Here is a 16,356-nt window from a genome sequence, read left to right as displayed (position 1 = left end):
GTTCTTGGGCAAGTATAAGCAAAGGGGTACCGCAAGGCTCCATCCTTGGTCCCCTTCTATTTAATGTATTTATAAATAACATCTTTTATTTTATCCATAACAGCACTCTTTATAATTATGCTGATGACAATACTCTGTCGTTCCATTCTCCAAATTTCAGTGAAGTTATTCAGGTCCTTCAAAATGAAAGTAATGTCCTTATTGACTGGTTTAGAGTGAATAAAATGCAAGCAAATCCAGACAAATTCCAAGCTATAGCAGTTGGCAAGAAATCCTTTCTTAAAAATCCTATTTTCCAAATTGGCAATAGCAGCATAACCTGTGAAGATACGGTAAAACTCCTAGGTATAGATATCGACTATAAACTAAATTTTGAGATACACATTGGTAACATTTGCAAGAAAGCTGGTAAACAATTGAATATCCTTAAAAGAATAGGCAAAAATTTAAACAAGCTCAACAAATTGACCATTTTCCACACTTTTATCTTATCAAATTTTAATTTTTGTCCAATGGCTTGGCATTTTTGTTCTGAAAACAGTATCAAGAAAATGGAAAAACTGCAAGAAAGGGCACTGAGATTTGTTTACGATGACTTTTCATCATCCTACTCTGATCTATTACAGGGGCCTCCGTGGCCGAGTGGTTAGAGTCGTTGACTTCAAACCATTTGCCCCTCATCGATGTGGGTTCGAAACCTCATTTGGGGCGTAGAATTCTTCACGTGAGGAAGCCATCCAGCTGGCTTACGGAAGGTCGGTGGTTCTACCCAGGTGCCCGCTCGTGATGAAATAGTGCACGGAGGGGCACCTGGGGTCTTCCTCCACCATTAAAGCTGGAAAGTCGCCATATGACCTAAAATTGTGTCGGTGCGACGTTAAACCCAACAAACTGATCTATTACATAAAGTTAAAATGCCTTCCTTACATATAAGAAGAATGCGTACAATGACCATTGAAACATTCAAAATCCTAAATGGTCTTGCCCCTGTGGTTCTCTCTGATTTAGTTGTAAAAAGAAATTCTTCCATTAACTTTAGATATTCTAATATTTTACAGGTACCTAGAGTTAACTCTACAACTTATGGTAAGCACTCCTACAGATATGCTGCTCCTGTGTTGTGGAACTCTCTCCCAGATGATTTTAGATCTTGTTCTAATTTTAGCCAATTTAAAACCCTTATTCAGTCTTGGAATGGCACAGTATGTAAATGTACCTCCTGCTCTAGGGGGGTTTCATAACACAGACGCAGCATAAAGTTAAGTGCATGCTTGGCTAAATGTATTCTCAAGCTTAAGATTGCTTTTGTTCCTTTTATTTTTGCCTTTTAGTTTTGCCGTTTTTTTTCAAGCATTGAGTTTCATTTTTGCCTTTGTAGTCTGCTTACTGCTATTGTGTCTACTGTAGATGTGTGTAGTGTGATTTTTGTCTTCCTGAATTTTGCTGTAGCTAAATGTTTGTTTTGTATGTAATTGAGACCTGCTTGTGTTTGTTTCTCAAATGTTGTATTTCTGCTTTAGTTCATGTTATATTCATTTTGTGTTATTGTAATTACATCCCTTTGATAGAACTAAAATAACATGTCTGTGTACCTATTAACTGTGAAGTACCTTCTTGCTTGCAAACCTGCCTGTCTATTGGAAAACCTAATGATAGAGCTTATATGTCATGTCTGTATGCAAATTCTTAATTAAACAAAGTAAATTTTTTAACCATAATACAATCTATATTCCTATGTTATTTAATCATGTTCATTTTAATGATTATTGATTTACCCTATGAAAAAGATGCTAATCAGGTCACTTACAAATCTGATTTGGGTGATATTCTGATTTTTTAAGATATTTCTTAACCATGGCACCTTTGCCCCATATTTTTGGTCAACTTGTAACTAATTTCATCTTTTTAAGCATTTTTAAACCAAATTTGGTAAGATTAGCATGTTTCTCATAGATTTTATGTTGTAAATTATCCTTCTTACTTGTAGCTTATTTACTTTTGTTAACATACACTTGTTATATAGTCGGTTAAAAAAGCTCTTCAGAGCTTATGTTATTTGTAAATGTCTTGCCGACTCAAAATAAATCTTATCTTATCTTATCTTATCTTACCGTTTAAATGTTGTTCGCATGTCATTAACTCCAGGACCAAGGTATTAAAAATGCTATGAGATTCTTTTTTTGTACTTAATACTTCAAAATGGAAACAACACTATCTAGTGTATATCAAATGAACTTTAGCATTAATTAACATTTCGATCTGAACACTGGCACAAACAAGAGAAAAAGCCGTTGGTGAAGTGGTTTACACCATATCATGTCTCCTGGTATTCATGGGTATGTAGAAACCCTAATGCTTTCATTGAATAAAGCCCCACGTCTTTTATTATCTTTTTTTGCTATGGTTTACACATGCAAGACACCAGAAATATAATTCAATTCATAATTTCAAGTAAACATTTTTTCTGCAACGATTTTTCATTCTCTCAATTATTTTGCTTTCAGCATCAAACCTCTTGAAAACATCATTTTATCAAATCTTGAATCGAACCCATGATATCTGGATAGGAAATTATCTCTTACTATATTATCTCTTACTAAAAATGAGTACCTACAAAGATTTTGTTAAGAAATGAGAATGGTTATGACCAATTTAAGAATGTTATTAATACTGGTTAACGTAAATAGTATTGACGCAACCCTGCAGTACGCTGTATGTATACATGTAAACTTATTTATAGTCGCCACCGGTTTTCATATGGGCAACTCCTCCAGAAGACTGTAGAACTGGATAGAGCAAGATACAGAAAACGCTCAAATTCCAAAAGCTTCCCTGGTTCTTTAGCGTTACATGTGCAAAGCACCCATACACAGGACTCTTATCCCAATGTCAGTAAGTTTTAGTAGGACAAGCGGGGGCTCAGACTCACTTAATAGTTAGGCAGTGTTAACAGTGATTTGAAGTACGTAAATGAATACAAATTGTATGCGTGTCGTTTTATTTACCCTCGCCTCCGGTTACCAATTACTGCCATATGGGCGAGCATTCCCTAAGTTTTTTTTTCTCTAAGATGAGTATGGTACTGAAGTTGAATATTCTAATGTTGAATCTTCTAAGGTTGATCGTCTAAAGTTAGATCGTCTACTAAAACGGTTGAATCGTCTAATGTTGAATCGTCTAAGGTTGATCGTCTAAAGTTAGGCTGTCCACTAAGGTTGAATCGTCTAATGTTGAATCTTCTTAGGTTGATCGTCTAAAGTTAGGTCGCCCACTAAAGTTGAACCGTCTAATGTTGAGTCTTCTAAGGTTGATCGTCTAAAGTTAGGCCGTCCACTAAAGTTGAATCGTCTGATGTTGAGTCTTCTAATGTTGATCGTCTAAAGTTAGGCCGTCCACTAAAGTTGAATCGTCTAATGTTGAGTCTTCTAAGGTTGATCGTCTAAAGTTAGGTCGCCCACTAAAGTTGAATCGTCTAATGTTGAGTCTTCTAAGGTTGATCGTCTAAAGTTAGGCCGTCCACTAAAGTTGAATGGTCTAATGTTGAGTCTTCTAAGGTTGATCGTCTAAAGTTAGGTCGCCCACTAAAGTTGAATGGTCTAATGTTGAGTCTTCTAAGGTTGATCGTCTAAAGTTAGGCCGTCCACTAAAGTTGAATCGTCTAATGTCGAGTCTTTTAAGGTTGATCGTCTTAAGGAGGTAGGTTACCTTTTAAATATCTCTGTTGCCATGGTTACTTTAAACTTTAAGAAAAATAGGGTACCATGTAAAGTGCTTGGTATTTTGCTAATAATATTACCAAAATATTCCATGTCGGTCATTAACAGAATGGCACTGAAGCCGTCGAAAAACCCCGTTTTTATACATTGTTGTTTAAAAATGAGAAAAAAATGCGTTATCATGGAAACACGAGCCCCGCGACATATATATTTTAAGCTTATATTAGAAAGCTAACGCGCATACTAGTAAAATATCAATTATGCTGACTTCTACGGATATCAATGAAACTCAAATACACTGAAAAGTGTTAAATATCCGTATTTTCCTTCTCCTTTCAATATAAAATACATTTGGAGGGTCATGTTCTTCAAACCTGGATAAAAAATGAACTTGAAGAGACAGAAATAAACGAAATTGAGATTGTAGCAGTTAAAACATCATATTACACGAAATACAAAAAATTGCTGCGGTTCATCTAATTTGAATTTACCCTGGTTACAAGGTAAACCCTGGTTACAAGGTAATCTACCTCCTTAAGTTAGGCCGTCTACACAAGTTGAATCGTCTAATGTTGAAGTCGTCTACAGTTGTGTTGTCCCTAAAATTGTACACTTGTAGTTATACTAGCATTGTTATGATCCTCGTACCGTCTCACGGTACAATCATTGTTGTCCGACTTTTGATGAAAACTTCCGTCTTCTGCTCACTTACATGTTGTCCTGCGCCGTTCCTGATGTCTAAAATTAAACGTCTGGTCGATTCGTGTGCCGCTGGCCGATGTGCTCCGAGTCCACGGAGTGCCGGCGTTGTACATGTCCTCGTCCCTTCGTCGGTATCCAGCTGAGGTAAATATTTACCTGATTCAGGGTCTCTTATCAGATAAACCCTCAGATATAGTGATCCGGTGTCGAGTCTGGAGAAAGACATGGGACTCCAACCCACTAGGTTCCCGTGGCGTGACCCAGCGTGGTTTATCTATATTTCTAACATGGCTCGATTTGATTTCCAGTTAAACAAAGAAGGAAATCAAGCTCTATATGTTCTGCGATAAACAACAGTTGACGCGCGGACCGGTAAGAGCGCATTATGACTTCATTTATGACGTCAAATTGCCGCATGACGTCCGGTACATTACTCCTCGGGTAAATGAAGTCCAGCATGACATTTATTGAAATATGTCACTGGGCATGTCAGAATGAAAACAATCAAATGCCTTCTTGTAATTTATCATCTAATTTACCACGGTTCAGCGTTCAGATGCTTCAGTATTTAACCACTCTGGCTAACGCCCTCGTGGTTCAATTTCTACCCATCTGAACTCTGACCCGTGGTAAACTAGACGATAAACCACTCGAAGGCCTTGATTATTTGTTAAATATGCATCGTATTGTGTAGGTTACCGGCATGGCTGGCTTAGGCGAAGCTGCCGTATTCTCAGGGTTATGGAATGTGCATACACTGCACTTCGTTGCGGACAAATGTTCTTAAGGGTTGATTTGACTTTTAGAATAAGCATGTATTAGCTTATCATTCTAGTGAACTTAATTCAAAATATTTGCAATTATAGACTCATTTCCAAAACTGATAGCAAAACAGCCATCCGTGCATTATTTCATCACGGGAGGGCATCTGGGTAGAAACACCGACCTTCCTTAAGCCAGCAGGATGGTTTGTTCACATGAAGAATTCAACGCCCAAAGTGATGATCGCAACCATGGGCGAGGGCAAATGATTTGAAGTCAACGACTTTTACCACTTCGCCACGGAAACCCCACACATGGTATCGCCGACGCGTTTGTGTGGTCATAACTAAACATACTCGATATCATCAAGAAGTACAATAATTATTTATCATACCAGATTTAAATTATACAAGATTTATATCATGATACCATATTTACATTATACCAGATCTATATTTTATCAGATTATCATTATACCAGATTTCTATTAAACCAGATTTTCTATTGTACCAGGTTTTTATTAAACCCGATTTATTACACTATTTATATTATACCAGATCTATATTATATCAGATTTCTGTTTCGCCAGACTTACAACATACCAGATTTATATTATACCAGACTTACATTGCACCAGTTTATATTATACCAGACTTTTATTACGCCAGATTCATGTTACTCGAAATTTATATGACAGCAAATTTATATTATACCAGATTTACATTGCACCAGCTTTATATTATACCAGATTAATTCAACACCAAATTTATATTACACCAGAGTTACATTGAACCAACTTTATATTATACCAGATGTTTGTTACACCAGATTCATATTACTCCAAATTTATATGACACCAAATTTATATTATACCAGATTTACATTGCACCAGCTTTATATTATACCAGATTAATACAACACCAAATTTGTATTACACCAGACTCAAATTGTACCAGATATGTACTGAACCCGCTTTATACGAGTATAATACCAGATTTCTATTACACCAGATTTATTTGACAGCAGACTTATATTACACCAGATTTACACTATACCAGCTTTATAATATACCAGATTTATATACCAGAATTTACGAGACACAAATAATAAAAAATATGAAATAATTTTTTTATCTTGTTGGAGAGTCTCTATATATCTAATAACATTTTTATGTATCATTTAGATGTGAAACTATCGAAGTAAATACTTTGTCACTTTTAAATGCGTCACGAATGAAAGTCTTTCAAGTATGCTGAATACTTAATGCTCATTTTGAATAATTCTGCCTTTGATGTCAAGATATGCAGGACTGCGGGGAAGTTCACGGTCGTATTCATATTTCCACCCTATGAGTAATTTATTTGTTGCACCGCGAGTTCTTCTAAAATAAAGTCCTTTTTAAGTAAATACAGTTCAAATGTGTATTTAATGAGTCTGCCATTTTGTCCTTTTGTGGCCGTGGAAACAATATGGTCGCCATTTTGGCGACATATTTAAATGCTCATAATTTTCTCATTTTTAGCCGATTTTGAAAATTATTTCACTTCTTTAAATGCTTGAAGAAATCCTAGCAGATATAACTAACAAAAAGAACAACATTACCTTTATATTCATAGTTACCAGATCTAAATCCTTATATTGCTAAACTTTTGAAAATTCTCAAACTTGTTTTTGTCTATTTATAGAATATGCTGCTGATCTCAGATATGTGCAATTTAACGGGACTTGACACGTGCACTGACGGAACAAATCTAGTCACAATATCCCTTACTTCATGTAATTTCTTGCCAATACATGCTAAAATGCTTGAAGGTACTTATTTTGTAACTAACTATATTTTTCTTTTGTATCTGTGTACTGCGAAATCATTAAATTTCGAGGTCACAAAATTTTATGGTTCGGACTCAAATTGTTATTTCGTGGAGATATGAATTCGTGATAATTTTACTTGTTCGTTGGGATTTAATATCGTTGATTTATTCAACCGCGAAAATTAGTACCCCACAAATAGAATTGATTTTACAGTATGCTTGATGTTTGACGTGAAAATAGGGTGTAACGATACGCTAGTCTCATGATACAATACATATTGGGATACAAATGTATTGACAAAAAAAAAGAAGAAGAAAAAATAAAAGAAAACTCGAAATTTCATACCCTACGAAATTAAATGAACTCAGACTATCATACTTTCCGACATTCCTAAATCCCATACCAGATTGATGTACTAGCCAAAGTTTTCTATGTGTAGTTTAGTGTACATGTATTTTTTTTTTAATTTTAAATTTGCCTTATGTGTTTTTCAGGTTTCCACAAGTCAGTGCTTTTAGAATATATCCAAAGAGAACCCGCCCGCTTAGCTCAGTAGGTAGAGCGTTTGTCTACGGATCGCGGGGTCGTGAGTTCGATCCTCGGGCGGGGCGTATGTCCTCTGTGATTATTTGATAAACGACATTGTGTCTGAAATCATTAGTCCTCCACTTCTGGTGATTCATGTGGGGAGGTTGACAGTTACTTGCGGAGAACAGGTTTGTACTGGTGCAGAATCCAGGAACACTGGTTACGTTAACTGCCCGCCGTTACATGACTGAAATACTGTTGAAAAAACGGCGTTAAACCCAAAACAAACAAACAAAACAAATATTCAAAGAGAGTTGTCTCCCTAAGTCCTGAATCTCCGGAGCATTTTGTTTAGTTCCATGTACTTGCTGCTCACATGCGCAGCGGCCAGGTCACAGCACGTATAATCTATGTTCATTTGAAAAACTCACGGCACATGAAAAATACTAAGATTTATCAGTTGCCTAGCACCATGAGTGACCAGTGGCACGACCAGCAGTCTTTACGGGAGAAGGAAATGTACAATAGTCAGTCTGTGATTGCAGAAAGCTGTGAAAGTGGAGTGTATGATATGACAAATTAAACCAGATTGAGATTTTTGAGGAAACTATATAATTGAATAGTTTGTGACTATTGAATTTTTTGAAAAAAAATGAAGTATTCGAAAACAGTGTGAATTTGTTATGCTTGTGCAGACATGAATTGGAGAGATGTAATATCAAAAATACATTTTTGTAGAAAGACATTTAGTTCGAATAATGTTAAAGTGAATTTTTGTGGGTATTCTATGCCACTTTGAAGGTATTTACTTCAATTTAATTTCAAAAGCAAAGTCCTCATATAATAAAAAAATGTCAGTCCAATGGCCCTGGGCAATTAATTACAGATTAAATTACTGTGGAATCACTTATATTCTTGGGTGACTAATTTTTGTGGATTTCGTGGCCGAGTCATTCGCGAAGTTAAATCCCAACGAAAATGAAAACTTTTCATTCATTCATTTACAGTTGAGAGGTCAATATCAACAAAATCATGTCCCCACGAAGTAGCTGTTTTGACCAAACCCACAAAATTTCATGCCGACGAAATCATTTTTTTTAACAGTATTAGATTTCCAAATATTTTACTGTATCTCCAAATCAGGTCTGTTAATGCCTGATTACTTACAACCATCCATCTATGATATAAGTATAAATTAGCATACAGTAATTGTTTATCTGCTCTTCATACGGCATTCTACAGAACTCCGAAAGTGACATTCGATTCTTTAAATGTCACATTTATTTTTTTATCTTGCAAAAATGAAATATTATTTTTCTTAAAAGTGATTTATTAATTATTTTGTTTTAAACATTTCGATTTAACGAAATGAAAGGTATGATCTTATAACTAATTTAAAGTAAAATTGTCTGATGTCACTTTAAGGGCTCTGTAGTATCCATAGTATTTCTCAAATGTTAATTATTCGCATGTTTATAAAGTATCTATATGTTTATTTTCTGCATAAAGAATGTTTGCCTTAATTAGTTATAAGTTTTCATTTAGAAGAAAGTCAAGTAAATTCCTTGTCAGCTTGTCTAGTAATTCCGATTATCTTTGAAAGGTGTTTTCTACGACTAAATATTGCGATTTGTTATGTTCATTTTAAGTGGAAACAAGCGAAATCCATGCAAACATCAAATGTTTAGTATACTTACTACAAAACAAACACCAAACGAAGCAGTTTATGGTGAACTTGGTAGATTTCCACTGTCGGTTTTATATAAGTAAAGAGCAATTAAATTCTGGTTAAAAGTAAAAAAGAATGCTGGTACAACTATTAACACTATGTACACTGAACAATGTAACAACACGGATAGAAAAAGTTGGGGATATTGTATGAACTCTTTGTTAGAAAATTTAGGATATTCATACCTTTTAACTGATTTTGATGAAAATATTAATTACTTCAATAGTCTAAAAAGACGTCAACGGGATCAGTACATACATGTATCAATAAGTAGTAAGTCAAAACTTGACTATTATGTGAAATACAAAACTGAATTTTGTTACGAAACTTATCTAGATGTTTTTAAAAATGATACATTACGTAAATACTTTACATGCTTTAGGTTAAGTTCTCATACACTTGAAATTGAATCTGGTAGATATAATAATACCAGTAGAGAAAATCGATTATGTAAATGTTGCAATCAAAATAATATCGAATCAGAGTATCATTTTCTCATGTGCTGTACATTGTATTCTGACTTGCGTCGTATGTATCTTGGGTCAGTGTCCTGGCCAAATATGCAAAAGTTTGTTAATTTAATGTCTACACATAAGAAAGGTCTTTTGTTGAGAGTTTCTAAATATCTGAAAGAAGCTTTTGTTAAGCGTTCTAATACCCTAAGAGATTTGACTGTTTCTTAATATGCATTTGTAAATATTTTGAGTTGTCGCATTTATGATTTATGATTGTGTTATATATGTTATATATGTCTTGGCCATATTCACTTTGATATCTGTTAGATGGCCAAAGGCAAATGTATTTGCCGATTTGCCAATAAACTGAACTGAACTAACTAAATATACTTGGACTGTTTTCCCCAACTTAAAATAAATATGCAGAATGTAACATTTTAAAGTGGTGACTCCAATATATATTTTTAATTTCATTAGTGGGATGCCTGCTCTCGTACCAACATGTCAGTTTTGATATTGCGTATGAACATGATTCAGTCTTCAACCTTTTTCTTACATTTTGTCATCACTGTTGCCATGGACGTAAATTGATGGCTATTTACGTTATTGCTGTTGCACACAAAATGTCTACCTATATCCAGTGAGCTATGAACAGTATTCATTGTACATGATTGTTGGCCATTGTGTCATACACAATGGAAGATACATTTCATATATGACCTTTTAACTGAGCTATGAATTTACAGAATTTACAGACCTAATACCATACCGGTCTACTTTGAGGATGTCATCAATTATATCAAGATATCATTTATAACATGTTAATATGATTTTGCATATTTCTTCTGATCATAATTGATATATTGAATCTTGTGAAATAAATTTAAAAAACAACTTGTTTTGTTACTTTGCACCAAAAATATCTCACTTTTATAGCATTCCGTATAGCTATCATAAAATTGCCCATTCTATGCTATTGACGACCTTTTTTGGCAAGGAAGCCATTCAGCTGGCTTATGGAAGGTCAGTGGTTCTACCCAGGTGTGTACGTGTGCTTGCAATAATGCACATAGGGTCTTCCTGTACCTTCAAGATCAGGAAAGTCACTCTCTGACCAGTGTAAAAATTGCTACTCAAGGACAGAAAACCAACATTTGCAAATAATATGGCATTAAAGTTTCTCGAATATATTCAGTCAAAAGCCAGCTAAAAAAAGTTTAGTTATATTATACAACCTATTTCAGGAATAGTTATGCCCCCCTTCAAAGAAGGAGGGGTATATTCTTTTGCAGGTGTCGGTCGTTCGGTATGTAGACCAATCCGTTTCCGGATAATAACTCAAGAACCCTTAGGCCTAGGATCATGAAAGTTGATAAGGAGGTTGGTCAGCACCAGCAGATGACCCTTGTAGATTTTGAGATCTGTATATCAAAGGTCAAGGTGACAGTGATCCTGACCATTTAAACAGTTTTGGGATAACTCGAGAACGCTTAGGCCTCGGATCATGAAAGTTGATAGGGAGGTTGTTCATGACCAGCAGATGACCCCTATTGATTTTGAGATCAGTATGTCAAAGGTCAAGGTCAGTGTGACCATGAACAGTTAAATGGTTTCCGGATGATAACTCAAGAACGCTTTGGCCTAGGATCATGAAAGTTGATGGAGAGGTTGTTCATTACCAGCAGATATCCCCTATTGATTTTGAGGTTAATATGTCAAAGGTCAAGGTCACAGTGACCAAGAACAGTTGAACGGTTTCCAGATGATAATTCAAGGTCACAGTGGCCAGGAACTGCTAAACGGTTTCTGGACGATAACTTGAGAACACTTTGGCCAAGGGTGATGAAAGATGCTAGAGAGAATCATCATGACTAGTAGATGATCCCTATTGATTCTGAGGTCAGTAGGTCAAAGGTCAAAGCTATATTGACCCAGAAAATTTAAACCATTTCCAGACAATTTGAGAACGTTTGGGCCTAGAATCATGAAACTTGATTGGGAGGTTGATCATGACCAGTAAATGACCCCTATTAATTTTGAGGTCAGTAGGCCAAAGGTCAATGTCACATTGACCCAGAACAGCTAAACCCTTTCTCGACGATACCTTGAGAACGCTTGGACCTAGGATCACCAAACGTAATGGGGATGTTGATTATGACCAGCAGATGACTTTGAGGTCAAAAGGTCAAAGGTCAAGGTCACATTGAACCGGAACAGTACAACCTTTGTTTTGTTTACAGTGAGCATATAATTTCTGTTCCTTGTGTAATTACTGAATGCAATCAAGGGGGCATTTCGTGTTCGACGAGCTCTTGTTTCAATTGTTTTGTTAATGCTTCCTCATTGGCGTAAAAGCGACCTGGAAGTTGGTGGTGTGGTGGTGTGGAGTAGGGACCAATGAGGGCCACAAGCTTAACCTATCAATATTTTCCCTTAAAAGTTTGTCCTTCCTCTTTATTGCTAATGGACATCGCATCAAGTTTGGCCCCCAATTGCACGTAGACATCGAATCAAGATCAATTACCAAAGAACAATAGATGTGTATCTTCATACGATAACTGCATGATCTTATCAAGATTGGGGTATGCATTTGAAAGGCCATTATCGTACTGTCACAACTACTCTAGAGTGGGTTTGTTCAATAACTTCATCCCGCTTATACCTACATACATGCACACTTCATATATGAATCCCGAGGTAAGTTTTTGATGGTAAATTCTTTATATCACCGCCGACCTTCGGTTAGCCAGATGGATAGGTTCTTTACATGAAGAATTCAACACAGAGGCTCGAACCCACTTCGGTGAGGGTTGATTCTAAATCCGCGATCTAAATCACTGGGCTACGGATGATAAAACGTGCATTTGACCTATAGCTTGAAAATGGCATCCGTTCGGCAAATTGCAAAAAACTAAAAAAATACAAGGACATAAATCCAACAGGAAAAGCCATATAATACGTAAATAAGTAACACGAACGCCCTTACAGCACTTCACATGAAAATAGGGGTATGTGTAAATGTATACACTGGCCGGGTACAATCAATTAGCTCAGTTGGGAGAGCGCCGAACTACGGATCACAAGGTCGTGACTTCGAGCCCTGGGCGAGGCGTATGTTCTTCGTGACGAATTGATAAAAGACTTTATTTCTGAAATCGTTCGTCCTCCACCTCTGATTCATGTTGGGAAGTTGCGGAGGACAGGTTTGTACTGATATGGAATCCAGGAACATTGGTTAGGTTGATTAACTCATCGCCGTTACGTAACTGAAATACTGTTGAAAAATGGCGCTAAACACAAAACAACCAACCAACTGACTGGACACATGTATAAATACACATAAACTGACACTAAAGCCCAAGAACCTCAAGTCTCGTGGGGCGATTCTTTCAGTGAATCGCACCTTGGTTTTTCTGATGAACTGTACGCCAGGCAACAATTGTGAGTGTGTCGCAGTAGAATAAACATTATTGATATGGCATCGCACTTGATGAATGTGTTCTTGAATTATAATAATAATTAACAAGACAGCCAATGCTCGACGTTTCGAATTTTTGTCCCAGAAGCAGAAATATGACGCTAAAAGTTCAAACATCTATAGAGATTCAATCCAGTATCTGCATCAGTTTTGGTGATAATATGCATGTCAGAGTTATTGGACTGCATGCTATCAACTAGTTTTATAACCCCAAGGACACATGTGAAGTTTCAATGGGCGATATCGGTCAGTTAATTCCCCTGATAAAACAGGTGCGCGTATAGGTGGCGCAACATGCAAATAGGTCCTAGACTAAAGTTTGTATACTTACATCGTTATACAGTCGTTGTCACTTCAAAATATTAATAGATTTAGAAAGTATCCGAAAATGTCATCAAAGTTCAGCTTTTATCACTTGAGCAAAATTTTGAGTGTTCAAAGAGCTTTATTCATATCTATTGATATTCTATGCTTTGAAAAATAACAGACTAGCTGTAAGGACTGTTTTAAAGTGCATTTTCTGTGTGTCAGTTTATTCGTGGACTGTATGATTGTCATACCGGTATTTGTTAATTGTGGCAATAAATGCTTTATTTAGCTTTTAAGTAGTTTTTCAAAATTCAATGCCCTCCTTGGAAAATCCTTTTATTATTTTGCAAGTATTCAAACTATATTCTTTAAATAAAGGATCAGTATAGACAGTATATATTCCTAAAGTTACAGTTTAATCGGAAAGATCTGCATACACAGCTGAGGTCTTGAATAATATAGAAATTATAAGAATGTTTACTGTAAAACGTTAAAATATATGCCCTTGTGATAAGATGTCCCTACAAATTACCATCAGCCCAGTTAATTACTAGTATTACGTCTGTTTTCTCATACATTTTATGAAAATATCATCCATGAGGCATAAATGATCTCTATTGATAAATTAACATATATCTCGTGTTAATTTTAATTTTATGGTGCTGCCTCTTTAATTTTCAGTCAATTCAAATTCACAGCAGCTTGCCCACATAAAGTGAAATACAAACTTTCAATAAAAGGGCCATTGGTTCAATCTCAAATTTTTGTCGGGCCTAAAGCATCGCTTCTTGAGATAACACCCCACCAATTAGTTAAAATGTTTTTAATCAACAAAAAAAAAAAAAAAAAAAAAGGAAAAAAACAAACTGACACGTTTGTTTCTTAACTATAAAAAAGTAGAAATACCAAAAGAATGTCAAAATATGAATTTTTACATATTATAAAAACACCCGGATAATTTTTAAAATACAGACCACAAATTTGTAGAGCTTTGGAAATAAAAAATAAAAACAAATGTGAGACGTATTAGACATTATGTCAAATCAGTATTAAAAGTATTAAGAAAACTTATTATAAACATTAACATTAGACTGTCAAATATGTAACACCAACGTGGGAGCAGGAAGTGTTAAGTCTGCTTCAATGACATATTCTTGAACCCCCTAGAGTTAACAGGACACATGGCATGCACATTTTTATGATAACAATCAGTATGCAGCCAGTGGATAGGAAATTTTATGCAAACTTAATATATCCAGAGAAATCATTGTCTATGTGAAACAAAGTATCCATACAGGGGTAAATTTAGCAATATTTTCAACTAGCTAAATTAGCTAACCCCGCTTTGCTCACAAATTAAATAGAAATGTGACCCGCTTAAAAATAAATGCTAGGACACCATTTCAGTTATATATTACTGGTCAGTATTTTGAAGTGAGGCTATAAATTTCACGTTAAAACAGAAGAAACATGTAGCTATCTAAATAGATGATATTGATAAATTACATGATTCTATCTTTTTAAATAATTGAATCACTTTTTAAACACTATGATAAAAGCCGAGAGTACACCGCATGGTAGGACCTATTCGCCCGTAGCGACACCTGTTAAATCATTGGGAAGATAACACGCCGAATGCTGCTATTCAATATCTGCATTTGTTTTGGAGTAAGTTGCGAGCAAAACTTTAACCGGTATTAGTATTAGTCAAAAGGGGGCATAATTTGACCAAAAAAACTTGCTAGAGTTATGGGACTTAAAATTGCGTAAATATTTTGCTAAATTTTATTATCGTAATTCTGATTTAGTTTTAAATTTCAATAGTAATTTAAAGACACTTCTGCGAGAAGGTATTTCTAAACCCGTTTTTTATGGGAATGTGGTTTACAAACTTCGTAAGATATTGGGTCATGGTAATTTTCCAAATGTATTTGCAAAGATTATGAAACGTTTTATTAAAAGAGGTTACGACCCAACTGTTTTGAGACATACCGCATGTTTAGTGTTCAACCCGTTTACAGTTGGACACTACGCTTCCATCTTTGATTGCGTCTGACGGAAGAGGGGGAGGACTCCATGATAAGCAGTTTTTAAATCCTACCAGGACTGAACTGTTTTGATATTTGTCTTCTGGCCTGTTTCGTCGGGCCCTTAAAGGTGTTTCTCTTGTTGCTCTGTCTTCTGAAAAGGCATTGAGTACATACGGTTTTGGTTCTTAAGGTTTGCTTTTTATATATTTATACACGAGCATTTTTGTGTTTTACATGCCATGCCTTTTTGTTTCCATTACGTGTGTAAGAGATTCACCTGAAGGGGATTACTTTTATTTACACTGCCCCGTGTCTTTGGAACATGTTGGGGGTAAGAGTGAGGTTGGGTGCGCACCATAAACCGGTTTAAGCTCCCCAGTGGTGTTTTTGCCACTGACCGTTCCAAGGCGGTGCCCCACTGTGTTCCTTTGTTTGTTCGTTTTGTCCTTATGTGTTGGCTTTGTGTGTGTGTGTGTGTGTGTGTTGTTCGTTTTGTCCTTATGTGTTGGCTTTGAGTATGTGTGTGTGTGTGTGTGTGTGTGTGTGTGTGTGTGGTGCACGCGTCTGCGTGCTGGGGGTTTCGTTTTGAGGAGGCTGCGTTTTTGGTGCGTGGCAATCACTGTTTGATATTTTTCTTTGTTTTTTTTTACCAAGTGAGGTCGGAAATTGACCTAGAAAAAGAAAAAAGTAAGTTGCAAAGCTAAATGCCTTATGGTAATAGCTAAATGTACTTGCACGCAAAACTTTCACCAGGATTTTCTAAGCCTAAAGAGGGCTTAATTTGGACAAAAAGCATGTCAGAGTTATGAGACTTAACCCAGTGAGGTTGGTTATT

The sequence above is a fragment of the Mercenaria mercenaria genome, unplaced genomic scaffold (assembly GCF_021730395.1).
Source record: "Mercenaria mercenaria strain notata unplaced genomic scaffold, MADL_Memer_1 contig_4855, whole genome shotgun sequence".
In the NCBI taxonomy this organism is placed as follows: Eukaryota; Metazoa; Mollusca; class Bivalvia; order Venerida; family Veneridae; genus Mercenaria; species Mercenaria mercenaria.
This window is presented reverse-complemented; position numbering follows the sequence as displayed.